Source organism: Triticum aestivum, chromosome 5B, assembly GCF_018294505.1.
Source record: "Triticum aestivum cultivar Chinese Spring chromosome 5B, IWGSC CS RefSeq v2.1, whole genome shotgun sequence".
Taxonomy (NCBI): domain Eukaryota; kingdom Viridiplantae; phylum Streptophyta; class Magnoliopsida; order Poales; family Poaceae; genus Triticum; species Triticum aestivum.
Window position 1 is genome coordinate 468,144,872 of NC_057807.1, and position 15,732 is coordinate 468,160,603.

The following is a 15,732-nucleotide window of genomic DNA, read 5'->3' on the forward strand; positions in this document are numbered from 1 at the left end:
CATAAAGTAAGAACATAAAGTAAAATACAGGCCCTTCGCGGAGGGAAGCAGAGGTTGTCATGCGCTTTTAGGGTTGGATACACAAAATCTTAGTACGAAAGAACGTCACTTTATATTGCCAGTTGTGTATGGACCTTTATTATGCAGTCCATCGCTTTTATTTCTTCCATAACAAGATCGTATAAAGCTTATTTTCTCCGCACTAATAAGTCATGCATATTTAAGGAGCAATTTTTATTGCTTGCACTGATGACAACTTACTTGAAGTATCTTACTCAATCCATAGGTAGATATGGTGGACTCTCATGGCAAAACTGGGTTTAAGGGTATTTGGAAGCACAAGTAGTATCTCTACTTAGTGCTAGGAATTTGGCTAGAATGAGGGGTCAACATGTTTGGAAGGTCAATGACAACATACTTTAACTGAGATGTGAGAAAACATAAACCATTACGTTGTCTTCCTTGTCCAACGTCAACTCTTTTAGCATGTCATACTTAATGAGTGCTCACAATCATAAAAGATGTCCAAGATAGTATATTTATATGTGAACCTCTCTTTCCTTATCACTTCCTATTAATTGCAACGATGACCAAAACTACGTTTATCAACTCTCAACAATTTTCATGCCTCATACTTTCTATATGTGAAGTTATCACTAACCATAAGATCAATAAGAACTCTTTAATTCTTTCTACTTTCTCAAGATCATAGAAGGAAAGGAAAGCCCTTGACTCAACCCTAATCTTTATTATAGATAGCTCACGGACTCGAATACAAGAAGAGATCACAAAGCAAACTCAAAACTACTTGATATCAAAACTTCAATCTACTAGATCAAGATACTACTAAAAGGATCGAACTAAATAAAGCGGTAAAGATAGGAGTGTGATGGTGATATGATAACGGGGCACCTCCCCCAAGCTTGGCAGTTGCCAAGGGGAGTGCCCATACCCATGTGATTATGTCTTCGGAGGTGATAAAGGTGGTGATGACGGTGGATAATCGCACATTGAGCTTAAAAGCTCCTCCAGCTTGCGGATAATGCCCTTGAGTCCGGCGATATGATCCTTCAACAGAATATTCTCCTGTGTGAGATACTTGTTCTGTATGCGAGCTAACTCTATCATCTTGAAGGCTTCAATCTCTGTTGGAGTAAAGAGCTTAGGTAACAGTTGAGGGATGTCTTCTTCTTCCACTGCCGGAGCTTGGACCTCCATGGCCTTCTGGATCCCTTCATCCTTGTGGGTCTCCTCCGGTTCTTCTCTTTTCAGCTCTATCTTCAATAGCCAAGCATCCTTATCTTCATTGTTGAGGGAGGGTGACGCCATGGTGCTCTAGATCTGAAACAGAAACAGCTCGAAACAAAAACAGAGGATATTTACGTGATACGGTGGTCAAAACCTTCGGGAGTATATATAATGAATTTTTACCGACAAAAATACGTAGTGTGCAAGAAAAACGGAGTCCGGGAGGCACACGAGGTTCCCACAAGACAGGGGGGCGTGCCCAGTAAGGGTGGGTGCGCCCTCCACTCTCGTGGGGGCCTCGTGTCCCTTTCAGACTACTTCTTTCTTCCTAAAATTCTTAAATAATCCAAAACTGATAAAAATTGTCATTGGTGTTGTTTTGGAGTCCGTTTACTTACCGTACCACATACCTATTCCTTTTCGGAGTCTGGAAGTTCTGGAAAGTGTCCCTTATGTATTCCTCCGGGGTTACGGTTTCAATAATATTAGTTTCAACATTAATAGGATTACCTGAAATATAATGTTTAATTCTTTGACCATTTACCACCCTCGGACTTGTGCCTTCGAAGTTGTTGATTTTTATGGCACCAGAACGATAGACCTCCTTGATAACGTAGGGGCCTTCCCATTTAGAGAGAAGCTTTCCTGCAAAAAATCTTAAACGAGAGTTGAAAAATAACACATAATCACCTACGTTAAACTCACGCTTTTGTATCCTTTTATCATGCCAGCGCTTGACTTTTTCTTTGAATAGCTTGGCATTCTCATAAGCTTGGGCTCTCCATTCATCAAGTGAGCTAATATCAAACAACCTCTTCTCACCGGCAAGTTTGAAGTCATAATTAAGCTCTTTAATAGCCCAATATGCTTTATGTTCAAGTTCAAGAGGTAAATGACATGCTTTTCCATAAACCATCTTATATGGAGACATACCCATAGGATTTTTGTATGCAGTTCTATAGGCCCATAATGCATCATCAAGTTTTTTCGACCAATTCTTTCTAGATCTATTCACAGTCTTTTGCAAAATTAACTTGAGATCTCTATTGCTCAACTCTACTTGACCACTAGACTGCGGATGATAAGGAGATGCGGTTCTATGATTGGCATCATACTTAGTAAGCATCTTACGGAAAGCACCATGAATAAAATGTGAACCACCATCAGTCATAAGATATCTAGGGACTCTAAACCTCGGAAAAATAACTTCTTTAAGCATTTTAATGGAAGTGTTATGATCAGCACTACTAGTTGGAATAGCTTCTACCCACTTAGTAACGTAATCAACAACAACTAAAATATGTGTATAACCATTAGAGGCAGGAAAAGGTCCCATATAATCAAAACCCCAAACATCAAACGGTTCAATAACAAGAGAATAATTCATAGGCATTTATTGACGTCTACTAATGTTACCAATTCTTTGACATTCATCACAAGATAAGACAAACTTACGAGCATCTTTGAAGAGAGTAGGCCAATAAAAACCAGATTGTAGTACCTTATGTGCAGTTCTATCTCCAGCGTGGTGTCCTCCATATGATTCAGAGTGACACTTGCATAGCATCTGTTCCTGTTCATGCTCAGGTACACAACATCTAATAAAACCATCTACTCCTTTATAAAGGTGTGGGTCATCCCAAAAGTAATGTCTTAAATTATAAAAGAACTTTTTCTTTTGCTGGTATGTGAAACTAGGTGGTATAAATTTAGCAAAAATATAATTAGCATAACCAGCATACTATGGAGCAGTGCGAGAAGCATTAATGACCGCTAATTGTTCATCAGGAAAGCTATTATCAATAGGCAGTGGGTCATCAAGAACATTCTCTAACCTAGACAAGTTGTCTGCAATGGGGTTCTCGGCTCCCTTTCTATCAATAATATGCAAATCAAATTCTTGGAGCAGGAGAACCCATCTAATGAGTCTAGGCTTAGCATCTTTCTTCTCCATATGGTATTTAATAGCAGCATGATCAGTGTGAATAGTAACTTTGGAATCAACAATATAAGGTCTAAACTTATCACATGCAAACACGACTGCTAAGAATTCTTTTTCAGTGGTAGCATAATTCCTTTGGGCAGTATCAAGAGTCTTACTAGCATACTGGATAACATTCAATTTCTTATCAACTCTTTGCCCTAGAACAACACCTACAACATAATCACTAGCATCACACGTAATTTCAAAAGGTAAATTCCAATCAGGTGGCTGAACAATAGGTGCAGTGATCAAAGCTTTCTTAAGTATTTCAAATGCTTCTACACAATCATCATAAAAGACAAAAGGAATATCTTTTTGCAATAAATTAGTTAGAGGCCTAGAGATCTTAGAAAAGTCCTTAATGAACCTCCTATAAAAACTGGCATGACCAAGGAAGCTTATTATACCTTTTATGTCCTTGGGACATGGCATCTTTTAAATAGCATCAACTTTGGCTTTGTCAACTTCAATACCTCTCTCAGAAATCTTATGCCCCAAGACAATGCCTTCATTAACCTTAAAGTGACACTTTTCCCAATTCAGAACGAGACTAGTGTCTTCACATCTCTGCAAAACTTGATCAAGGTTGCTCAAACAATTATCAAAGGAGGGTCCATAAACAGAGAAGTCATCCATGAATACCTCGCAAATCTTTCCACAAAAATCAAAGAATATAGCCATCATGCATCTTTGAAAGGTAGTAGGTGCATTACATAAACCAAAGGGCATACGTCTATAAGCAAAAGTACCGAAAGGGCAAGTAAAAGTAGTTTTTGTTTGATCTCCCGCTGACACAGGTATTTGAGAGAAACTAGAATAACCATCTAGAAGGCAAAAATGTGTGTGTTTGGATAGTCTTTCTAGCATTTGATCAATAAAAGGTAAAGGGTAATGATCTTTCTTAGTAGCCTTATTTAATTTACGGAAATCAATTACCATCCTATAACCTGTAATAATTCTTTGCGGGATCAATTCATCTTTATCATTAGGAATAACGGTAATACCTCCCTTTTTAGGAACACAATGGACAGGGCTTACCCAATCACTATCAGCAACAGGATAAATTATACCTGCCTCAAGGAGCTTTAGTATCTCCTTTCTTACCAGTTCTTTCATCTTGGGATTTAGTCGTTGTTGAGGATCTCTAACTAGTTTGGCATCGTCCTCCAATTTAAATTTGTGTTGGCATAACACCGAACTAACGCCCTTAAGATCATCCAGAGTATATCCAATAGCAGCTCGGTGCTTCTTCAGAGTTTTCAATAATCTTTCTTCTTCTTGCTCTGAAAGGTTAGCACTAATAATAACATGATATATTTTCTTTTCATCAAGATAAGCATACTTAAGATTATCAGGTAAAGGTTTGAGTTCAAACACGGGATCACCCTTGGGTGGAGGGGGATCCCCAAGAATTTCAACGGGAAGGTTATGTTTCAAAATAGGTTCCTGTTTAAGAAATACTTCATCTATTTCCCTTCTTTCTTTCATAAACATATCATTTTCATGGTCTAGCAAATATTGTTCTAACGGATCAGTAGGAGGCACGGCAATAGAAGCAAGACCAATTATTTCATCTTTACTAGACAATTCTTTATCACGGGGTTGTCTACGAAGTTTAGGAAAATTAAAATCATGAGTCATATCATCTAAGCCAATCGTAACAACATCCTTTTCGCAATCAATCCTAGCATTAACAGTGTTTAAGAAGGGTCTACCAAATATAATGGGACAAAAGGCATATTGTGTATAACCAAGAACAAGAAAATCAGCAGGGTATTTGACCTTCCCACACAAGACTTCAACATCTCTAACAATCCCAAAAGGCTTAATAGTATCTCTATTGGCAAGCTTAACTGTGACATCAATATCTTCTAACTCAACAGGTGCAATATCATGCATAATCTCTTGGTATAAGGAAATAGGTATTGCACTAGCACTAGCACCCATATCACATAAGCCATGATAACAATGATCTCCTATTTAACAGAAATAACATGCATGCCTACAACGAGTCTATGTGTTTTGGCATCTGGTTTAACAATATTAGCAGTTTCGCCAGAAAAATAAATAACATGCCCATCTAAATCATCATCTAAGAGATCTTTAACCATAGCAATACTAGGTTCAACATTGATTTGCTCAGGAGGTGTATAAGTCCTAGTATTACTCTTACGAACAACAGTCGAAGTTTTAGCATGATCCTTTATCCTAACAGGAAAAGGTCGTTTCTCAACATAACTAGTAGGAACAATAGGATCACTATAAGTGATAGTCTTTTCTTCAACTGTAATAGGTGCAACTACTTTCACTTCAACAGGAGGATTATATTTAAACCACTTCTCATTAGGGAGATCAACGTGAGTAGCAAAATATTCACAGAAAGAAGCTACTATCTCAGAGTCAAGTCCATACTTAGCGCTAAATCCACGAAAAGCATCAGTATCGATAAAAGATTTAACACAATTGAACTTAGGTGTCATACCTGACTCCTTACCATCATCAGAACCCCATTCTTCAAAGTTGCATTTAATTCTTTCCGATAAGTCCCATTTGAAATCAATAGTCTTCAGCATATAAGAACCAACACAGGAAGTATCGAGCAGGTTGCGATTATTAAGAGAAAGTCGAGCATAAAACTTTTGAATGATCACTTCCCGGGAGAGCTCATGATTGGGGCATGAATATAACATTGACTTAAGCCTTCCCCAAGCTTGAGCGATGCTTTCTCCTTTGCGAGGCCAGAAATTATATATGTAATTACGATCATGATGAACAAGATGCATAGGATAGAACTTCTGGTGAAATTCCAACTTCAATCGCTTATAATTCCAAGATCTCGTATCATCACACAGCCTATACCATGTCAATGCATCTCCCTTCAAAGGTAAAGGGAAGACCTTCCTTTTGACAACAATCGGGAATACCTGCAAGCTTAAATAATCCACAAACTTCATCCACAAAGATAAGGTGTAAATCGGGATGCAATGTTCCATCCCCTGTAAATGGATTAGCTAGCAGTTTCTCTATCATACCCGAAGGAATGTCAAAATAAACATTTTCACAAAGTTCAGTAGGTTGAGGAGCAACTCTTTGCTCTACTGGTCGAGGCGAAGATGCCCCAAACAAGCCCCTCAAAGAATTAGTTTCCATAGTAACAAGTAACAGAAAATTTCAGCACACTATATAAATGTTTCCTTACCAAGTTCCACTCACCAAAAGCGCTACACTCCCCGAGAACGGTGCCAAAAAAGAGTCTTTATAACCCACAAGTGTAGGGGATCTATCGTAGTCCTTTCGATAAGTAAGAGTGTCGAACCCAACGAGGAGCAGAAGGAATGATAAGCGGTTTTTAGTAAGGTTTTCTCTACAAGCACTGAAATCGTAGGTGATAGATAGTTTTTTGATAAGATAAATAGTAACAAGTAATAAGTAAACAAAGTAAATAAAGTGCAGCAAGGTGGCCTAATCCTTTATGTAGCAAAGGATAAGCCTGGACAATTTCTAATAATGAGAAAGGAGCTCCCGAGGACACATGGGAATTATCGTCAAGCTAGTTTTCATCACGTTCATATGATTCACGTTCGGTACTTTGATAATTTGATATGTGGGTGGACCGGTGCTTGGGTACTGCCCTTACTTGGACAAGCATCCCACTTATGATTAACCCCTATTGCAAGCATCCGCAACTACAACAAAAGTATTAAGGTAAACCTAACCATAGCATGAAACATGTGGATCCAAATCAGCCCCTAACGAAGCAACACATAAACTAGGGTTTAAGCTTCTGTCACTCTAGCAACCCATCATCTACTTATTACTTCCCTATGCCTTCCTATAGGCCCAAATAATGGTGAAGTGTCATGTAGTCGACGTTCACATGACACCACTAGAGGAGAAGACAACATACATCTCATCAAAATATCGAACGAATACCAAATTCACATGACTACTAATAGCAAGACTTCACCCATGTCCTCAGGAACAAATGTAACTACTCACAAAGCATAATCATGTTCATAATCAGAGGTGTAATAATATGCATTAAATATCTGAACATATGATCTTCCATCAAGTAAACCAATAAGTATCAACTACAAGGAGTAATCAACACTACTAGCAACCCACATGTACCAATTTCTGGTTTTGATACAAGATTAGATACAAGAGATGAACTAGGGTTTGGAGAGGAGATGGTGCTGGTGAAAATGTTGATGGAGATTGACCCCCTCCCGATGAGAAGATCGTTGGTGATGACGTTGATGATGATTTCCCCCTTCCGGAGGGAAGTGTCCCCGGCAGAACAGCTCCGCCAGAGCCCTAGATTGGTTCCGCCAAGGTTCCGCCTTGTGGCGGCGGAGTTTTGTCCCGTAAGCTTGCCCACAATTTTTTCCAGGGTAAAAGCCTTCATATACCGGAAGATGGACACCGGAGGGCCACCAGAGGGCCCAGGAGACAGGGGCGCACGCCCCCACCCTCCTAGCTAAGGTGTGGGCCCCCTGATGTATTTCTTCCGCTCAATAATTCTTAATAAATCCAAAAATATGTTTCGTGGAGTTTCAGGACTTTTGGAGCAGTGCAGAATAGGTTTCCAATGTTTGCTCCTTTTCCAGCCAGAATTCCAGCTGCCGGCATTCCCCCTCTTCATGGTAAACCTTGTAAAATAAGAGAGAATAGCCATAAGTATTGAGATATAATGTGTAATAACAGCCCATAATGCAATAAATATTGATATAAAAGCATGATGCAAAATGGACATATCAGCGAGCGGGGCGGAGGCAGAGGCGAGCGGGGCGCGAGTGGCGCACCGCCTGAAGCTGGAGGCGCGGGTGGGCGTGGTGGCCTGCGGCGGCTGGAGCAGCAGGGTATGCGGCAGTAGCAGCAGCAGTTGAGCGTAGCAGCAGCAAGCGACAGGGTAGCGTGGCGCCGTCCGGGCGAACGCACGGGCGACTGCAGTGTAGTGCAGCAGCAGGCGATAGAACCATGTAGCAGCAGACGCGTAGTGCAGCGCTAAAGAACGGGCGTGCGACGGGGGATGCATCACAGGGAGGTGGCCAGTGCGCGGCGGCGGGTCACACGGGCGCGGCAACCACAAGCTCCTCGGGAGCTCGGGCGTGACAACGGGGATGACCTACGGTGATGAGAGGGAAAGGAGAGGGGGAAACGGAGGAGGGGGCCTCACCGGGCCCTGTAGGTGTGCAATAGTGTCCGTGAGAAGGAGTCTGGGAGGCGCCGAAGCACGGGGTAGTCGTCGTGGATGCGGTTTGTGACGGGGCGACGACGGCGAGCTTCGGCTTTGGGCGTCAGCCTCGGGGTGCGGCGTCCAGACCGGGGAGCGTGGGCGCGAGGGAAAGGGGGGGTAACTAGGGTTTTCGCCGGGGGAGGGGCGTCGGCTTAAGTAGAGGGGACGGCGCCGGTGGATGGGCGCCACGGCGTCTGCCATGGCCGTGGCGGCCATCGGTGCTAGCCACGAGCCGCCCATGAACAGAGATGGGGGGGATCGGCACTGGTGGGATGGCCAGGCGGTCTAGCTGGGCCGAGGCCCAGTGAGGGGGAGATCAGGTCTTTTCTTCTATTTTTATTGTAATTATTTTTTTAAATATGTTTGTATTTCCTTTCACTATTTTGCATTTAGTTAGGATATCAAATGATTTCATTTTGAACAAAACTTGACACATAATTTTAACACAATATCTTGAGATGGCACAAAAAGATTGGGGTCAAAAGGAGTTGCCTAACCATTTTTAGAAATTGGAAAGGCCAATTTAATTGTTGCTGGATCACAAAATTAAATTTCAGGGGCATTCTGGGAGTTCAAATGAGGTTGGTTTCAACATGACAATGATCAGGTGAATTTATAGAACATTGTGAACATTTTAGTTTTGACATTTGAAAACTTTTATTTTCGACTTTGTTTTCGATTTGAATCTGAACCCGTTTGGAACCAACGCGAGTTTAAGAACTGTAATCGTGGTGATGTGGCATCATTAGTAGAGAGTTACTGTAGCTTAATTATTCGGACGTCACAAGTGGCCTTTTTCTTCAGCAGTTGGGGCTGAGCTAAGGAACTTGCTGAAGCTCTTAAAGCAATTGAAAAGCCTGTAGTCCTTTGGCACGTGGCAAGGTGCACAGGTGCTGAGGACTTTGCAGGTGCAGCTGAGAGCTTTGCTTGAGCAGGTGGCCATGAGGGCTTTGAAGAGCTGGGCTATGAGGGCATTGCAGAAGAAGATGGCTTCATATCATATTTCTTTGTCATGGCCTTCTTGGACTGACTAGCAGAGGCTTCAGCAGCAGCAACAAAGTCTTCATTGAATTTCTTCACTGCCTCTTTTGCTACCTTAGCCAATTTTCTTTGGCATTTGGCCCATTCCTTGGGAAATTCCTCACCTCTTCTGATGCTAGAGGGATCAGCTTCTTGGCCTGGAGCCAAAGGAGGTCTTGCACATGGAGGATTTACAACGAATTTCTTCATGTACTTAGGAGTGACATAGCGATATTCCTTCCATTCCCGTGCTCATCTATGTTTAATCCGCTGAATCCGCACCTTGCGCTGATTTTTGTTCTCCTTGCCATGAGTGGCCTCATAAAAAGTACAATATTGTTCATAGATATCTTCAGTGATCTCAACAGTGTTAGTTTCAGGCCTTTTGCCTCCCTTCTGAGGACGCTTTTCTTCAGCCATATTCTTCAACCGAGGATTCTAAACAATGGATGTATTTGAAGAAGTATGCAGTTTTTCTTCGAGGAACGCTGCAAATGAGTTAAGTTGATGATAATCTAGTGATTCAGCAGCAGACATGTGTACCTGTGAACAGAGTATAGGTGCGAAGAATTTGGATAGGCCATATGTGTTCTCAGAATTTGTTTTTAAAAGGAATCAAGTTTGAGGAATTTGACCAGTGGAGTCTTGAGGAATTTCACTAAGAGTTCTTGTCTTAGGTTCCAGAGTTGTATAGATTGGAAATCCACACAATTGAGTAGTCTTGAAGAAAAATACATCTTGGAGAAATAGATCAAGAACAGAAGCAACTGTGGTGTTTAAGGATATGAAAGTTGAAGATTAAACACCTTTTGAAGATTTTGTGTAAATTATCAGAATCAACAAGGGCAGTAAAAAGCAAGTTTTTTACCCTTGACAAAGAACACGACGAACTGTGAGATGAATTGTGGAAGTTCTCCCGTTCAGATCTTCCACGCACTAACTTGGCGGAGGAAGACAGCTACGCCGGCGGCGGAGGTGAAGATTTCCACGGCCGGCGCGAGTACGACGGCGACGAGGTCGAGGCAGCTAAGCTCTTCCTCACCGGTGATGATGGAGATTAGCGGTGGTGCTAGGCTAGAGAGCTCAAGCGGAGGAGAGAGAGGTCGAGCAGAGTAAATGAGCTCAGGTGAAGGGGAGGGGTATTTATAACCGAAGTGAAAAACCGTTCGTCCGAGGAATTTGGACGAACGTGCCCCTGACCCTTGCTATTCTAGCAACATGTGTCACCCACGTACTAATAGGTGGAGATCGTGGGTGAGTTTTCTAATCCTGTAATGGGATGCAGAAGGATTTGAGCGGTAAAAGCCGAAAAATTAGATATGAAAATTTTAACGTTTCATTCGCAAATTCTTCAGCTGTCAAGGACACAGTGAAGATTTTGAACGGGTTTCAAATAGAACGCACATGAAGAGTTTTTGAACATATTGGGTTGAGTTTAGCATAGAGGGAGAACGAGTCCGATCACATTCACTTAGATGAAAAATCAACTTGAGGAATTAGCTATAAGTGAATGTTGTAGAGGACATGAAAAACTCATATATATATATATATATATATATATATATATATATAGGGTCGCGCTATTCGTCACCCTGGGTGATGAATAGTTATTCTTCACCCCTCTCTATTTTAACATCAATGCACCATAATTTTACGATTCTTAAATTTTATCTTATTTCAGACGTAAAAAGAGAACGTAATAAAATATATAATTGCCGTAAAAAATATTTTATGTTACGTAAATTACAAATGTAAAAACATAGTGTAAAATGTACATAAAATGTAATTTTTCTGGTCTTCTAACCTTTTTTATGCCAATTTTTACGCAGTGAATCAATATGGCTGTAACTATTTGTATTTGAAACATAATTTATTTGTGAAATGATCGTAATATTACCTCGGGTGAAGAATAACTTATTCTGCACCCCGGGTGATGAATAGTAACACTATATATATATATATATATATATATATATATATATATATATAGCAATGAAGAACATAGTCGGAAGGAATGAGGAAATTGCAAAGCTGAAGAATTTGAAAATTGAAGAAATTGCAAAAACTCAAATTGAAGATATTCAACTTTGATTGGTGGCGTAACCCACCGTATAAGAATGGTGATTTCGGACACCGCGTACAATTGTGTAGGGTTCTGAGAATCAATTTCTTCATTAATTTCTTCACACTTAGAGGGTTAGTCTTCATTGATTGAAGAAAAACGTTACTTCGTGTGTTGCACATCTAAGTCATCAAATTTGCATAAGTGTTAGGATGTGTGTCCTTTTCAAAGAACATTCAAAGATTCTAAGATATTTATCTCACATTGCAACTTGCTAAATCTCTTCTCATCCAAGGGCTTTGTGAAGGTATCTGCCAGCTGATCTTCAGTATTCACGTGGTGGATGGAGATGTCGCCCTTCAACACATGGTCACGAAGAAAATGATGATGAATTTGGATGTGCTTTGTCTTTGAGTGCTGAACTGGGTTGTGAGAACTCTTGATATCACTCTCATCGCGTAGTAGAGTGGCACATTCTTCACATTGATGCCATAGTCCTTGAGGGTTTGCTTCATCCATAGCAACTGAGCACAGCAAGATCCAGCAGCAATGTACTCAGCTTCAGCAGTAGAGAGTGATACACAGTTCTGCTTCTTCAAGGACCAACATACCAAGGATCATCCAAGGAAATGACATGTGCCTGATGTTGACTTGCAATCCACCTGATCACCAGCATAGTCAGAGTCAGAATGTCCAATGATATCAAAACAAGAGCCCTTGGGATACCATAATCCAAGTGTTGGAGTGTGAGCCATATATCAAAGAATATGCTTCACAGCCTTATGGTGTGATTCCTTTGGTGTAGCTTGAAATCAGGCACACATGCAAACACTAAGCATAATATCCGGCCTAGATGCACATAGATACAATAAAGAGCCAATCATGGAGCGATATACCTTTTGATCGAATTCTTTACCATTTTCATCGGGGCATAGGGATTTTGATGCCTTTGTAATCTTGCATGCCGAATTTTCTCAAGACATCCTTGAGGTATTTCTCCTGGGATATGAATATGCCATTGTGTTGTTGACGAATTTGAAGACCTAAGAAGAATTTCAACTCTCCCATCATAGACATTTTATATTCCTCACTCATCACATAGGCAAATTCGTCACTGTAACGTTGGTTAGTACAACCAAAGATAATATCATCAACATATATTTGGCACACGAATAATTCATCATCATATGCTTTGGTGAAAAGAGTTGGGTCAAGTTAACCGGGTTTGAAGCCTTTCTTCATAAGGAATTCCTCCAATGTATCATACAACGCCCGAGGTGCTTGCTTGAGGCCATAGAGGGCCTTGTTGAGTCTGTAGACGTGATCTGGAAGTTTTGGATCCTCAAAACCTGGTGGTTGAGCAACATATACTTCTTCCTCAAGCTTACCATTGAAGAATGCACTTTTCACATCCATTTGATGTAATATGATATTATGATGGTTAGCATAAGCAAGCAATATCCGGATAGCCTCAAGTCTAGCAACAAGAGCAAAAGTTTCATAGAAATCAATTCCTTCAACCTGTGTGTAGCCTTGAGCTACAAGACGAGCCTTATTCTCACTACAAGGCCATTTTCATCTTGCTTGTTGCAGTAGATTCATTTGGTGCCGATGATATTGTGCTTGCGTGGGTCTGGTCACTTGACATGCCCCACACATTGTTGAGCTCGAATTGATGCAATTCATCTTGCATAGCTTGAATCCACTCAGGCTCCATGAATGCTTCATCAACTTTGGTGGGCTCTGTGATAGAGACAAACGCAAAATGCCCACAAAAGTTAGACAAGTGTGAAGTTTTTGAGCGCGTGAGAGGACCTAGTGCGTTAATGTCGTTGATGATTCTTTCAATCTGCACTTCATTTGCAACGCGAGGATGAGCAGGTTGACGACTTTGATTTGGCCCAGAAATTTCTTCGGTGACATTTTCTTTAGTAGCTCCAGCATGATTTTCTTCACGATTCGGAATGACTTCTTCAGCAGATTCTTCGGTAGGGATGAAATCCTCAGTAGCCTTGAACTTGATGGATTCCTCATGAGACATTTCATCTAACACAGGAGGTAGGTGCTCTCTTTGCGAGCCATTAGTCTCATTGAACCACACATCTATGGTTTTGACAACCTTGTGATGATAGGTGTTGAAGACTCTATAGGTGTGCGAGTCCTTTCTGTAACCAAGCATAAAACCCTCTTGTGCTTTCAGTGCAAATTTAGAGTGGTGATGAGGACCTCTAATCCATCATTTAGCACCGAAGACTTTGAAATAACTTACATTGGGTTTCTTGTCAGTGAGGAGTTCATATGAGGTGTTTTTGAGGCATTTGTGAAGATATACCCTGTTGATGATGTGGCATGCAGTATCAATAGCATCTGGCCAGAAACGATGTGGAGTCTTGTATTCATCAAGCATAGTGCCAGCCATCTCAACAAGAGTTCTGTTCTTGCGCTCCACGGCGCCGTTTTGCTGAGGAGTATACGGAGCAGATAACTCATGAGTAATACCAAGTATATCAAGATATTCATCGAGACCAGTATTCTTGAACTCGGTTCCATTATCACTATTGATATGCTTGATCTTCACACCGAAGTTCGTAGATGCTCTTGAGGAAAATCGTTTGAAGACTTCATGCACTCCATTTTTGTAAGTGATGATATGCACCCAAGTGTAACAAGAATAATCATCAACAATGACAAAGCCATATAATGATGCAGAATTAGTGAAAGTGGCATAATGAGTAGGGCCAAAGAGATCCATGTGAAGTAATTCAAAGGGACGAGAAGTGGTCATAATATAGTCTTCGCGGGATGCTTGGCTCTGGTGATCTTTCCAGCCTCACAAGCCCCACAAAGATGATCTTTGAGGAATTTGACACCCTAAATGCCAATGACATGCTTCTTCTTCGTGAGTGTATGCAAGTTCCTCACCCCAGCATGACCAAGTCGTCAATGCCATAACCAGCCTTCTGAAGCTTTTGCAATTAGACACGTGGCAAGATGTGGTCCTTCAGATAAATCAACAATATACAAGCCTCCTCTCCTAAAGCCTTCGAAGACTTTGGAATTGTCAGATTCCATTAGCACAATGCAATGATATTTGCAAATACGACAACCATATCAAGATCACAAAGCATTGAGACAGACATGAGGTTGAATCCTAAGGACTCGACAAGCATGACTTTGTCCATGTGTCTATCCTTTGAGATTGCAACCCTACCTAGACCCAATACCTAGCTTTTGCCTTTGTCAGCATAGGTGATACCCTTCAGATGATATGGATACAAAGCAGTGTCCATCAATAAGTTCCTGTCACTGGTCATGTGATTTGTACATCCACTGTCAAGGACCCACTCAGTAGCTTTGGGTTGTTCATCCTGCAGATGAATTAGTGCAACTTACAAACCCATATACTTCATCAGTGAAGAATATGATATCAATATCATTAGATTGAATTTCATCAATAGTATAACGGATATAGCAATATGAGGACGTGAGAAATGAGTAATTCATTTCTACATGATTAGCTTCCGTCCATTCAAGCATATTCAGGTCTCCATCAAATTTTTCAGACGATTAAGTTCGTCTGGAGACCTGATCCTCCGTAAGAGATTAGTTCTTTTTCTTCACCACCCACATCTGGAGGGGTGGCAAAGAGTTCATCATTCTGTGAGCTCCATAAGAAAAACATGGCATTGAAGCCAGTGCACTTCGTTTCAAGAAGAGGGGTTCGGATAAGCATATGAATAAGTAGAGAAATTCTTTGAGGACTTATGAACACAATGGTTTGAAGAATAATGCACATATCATAGCCTTTGGACTTTCCCTGTGAAACAGAAGTGTTAGCACGATAATGTTCATATGAGGATTTGGATCCACGTGAGGAATTTGATCCAGATGAAGAATTTGGTCCATAAGAGGACTTGGATCCATATGAAGAATTTGATTTGGGGTTCCTATTCTTCATAGGTGGTGTCATGATGACATTCACGTGAAGATTTTCAAGGCACCTTTTGGGAACCCAGATTTTCTTCATAGGGGGACAGTTCCTGCAGTTAGTTCCAACACATCGAGCAAATAATTCACCATTCTGATTCTTGAACAGTTTATAGTTGGAGTCAAATGACTCATCAGAGGAATATGAAGATTCACAGGTAAAGCCAGATAAAGTGCATGGATCTACAGGAG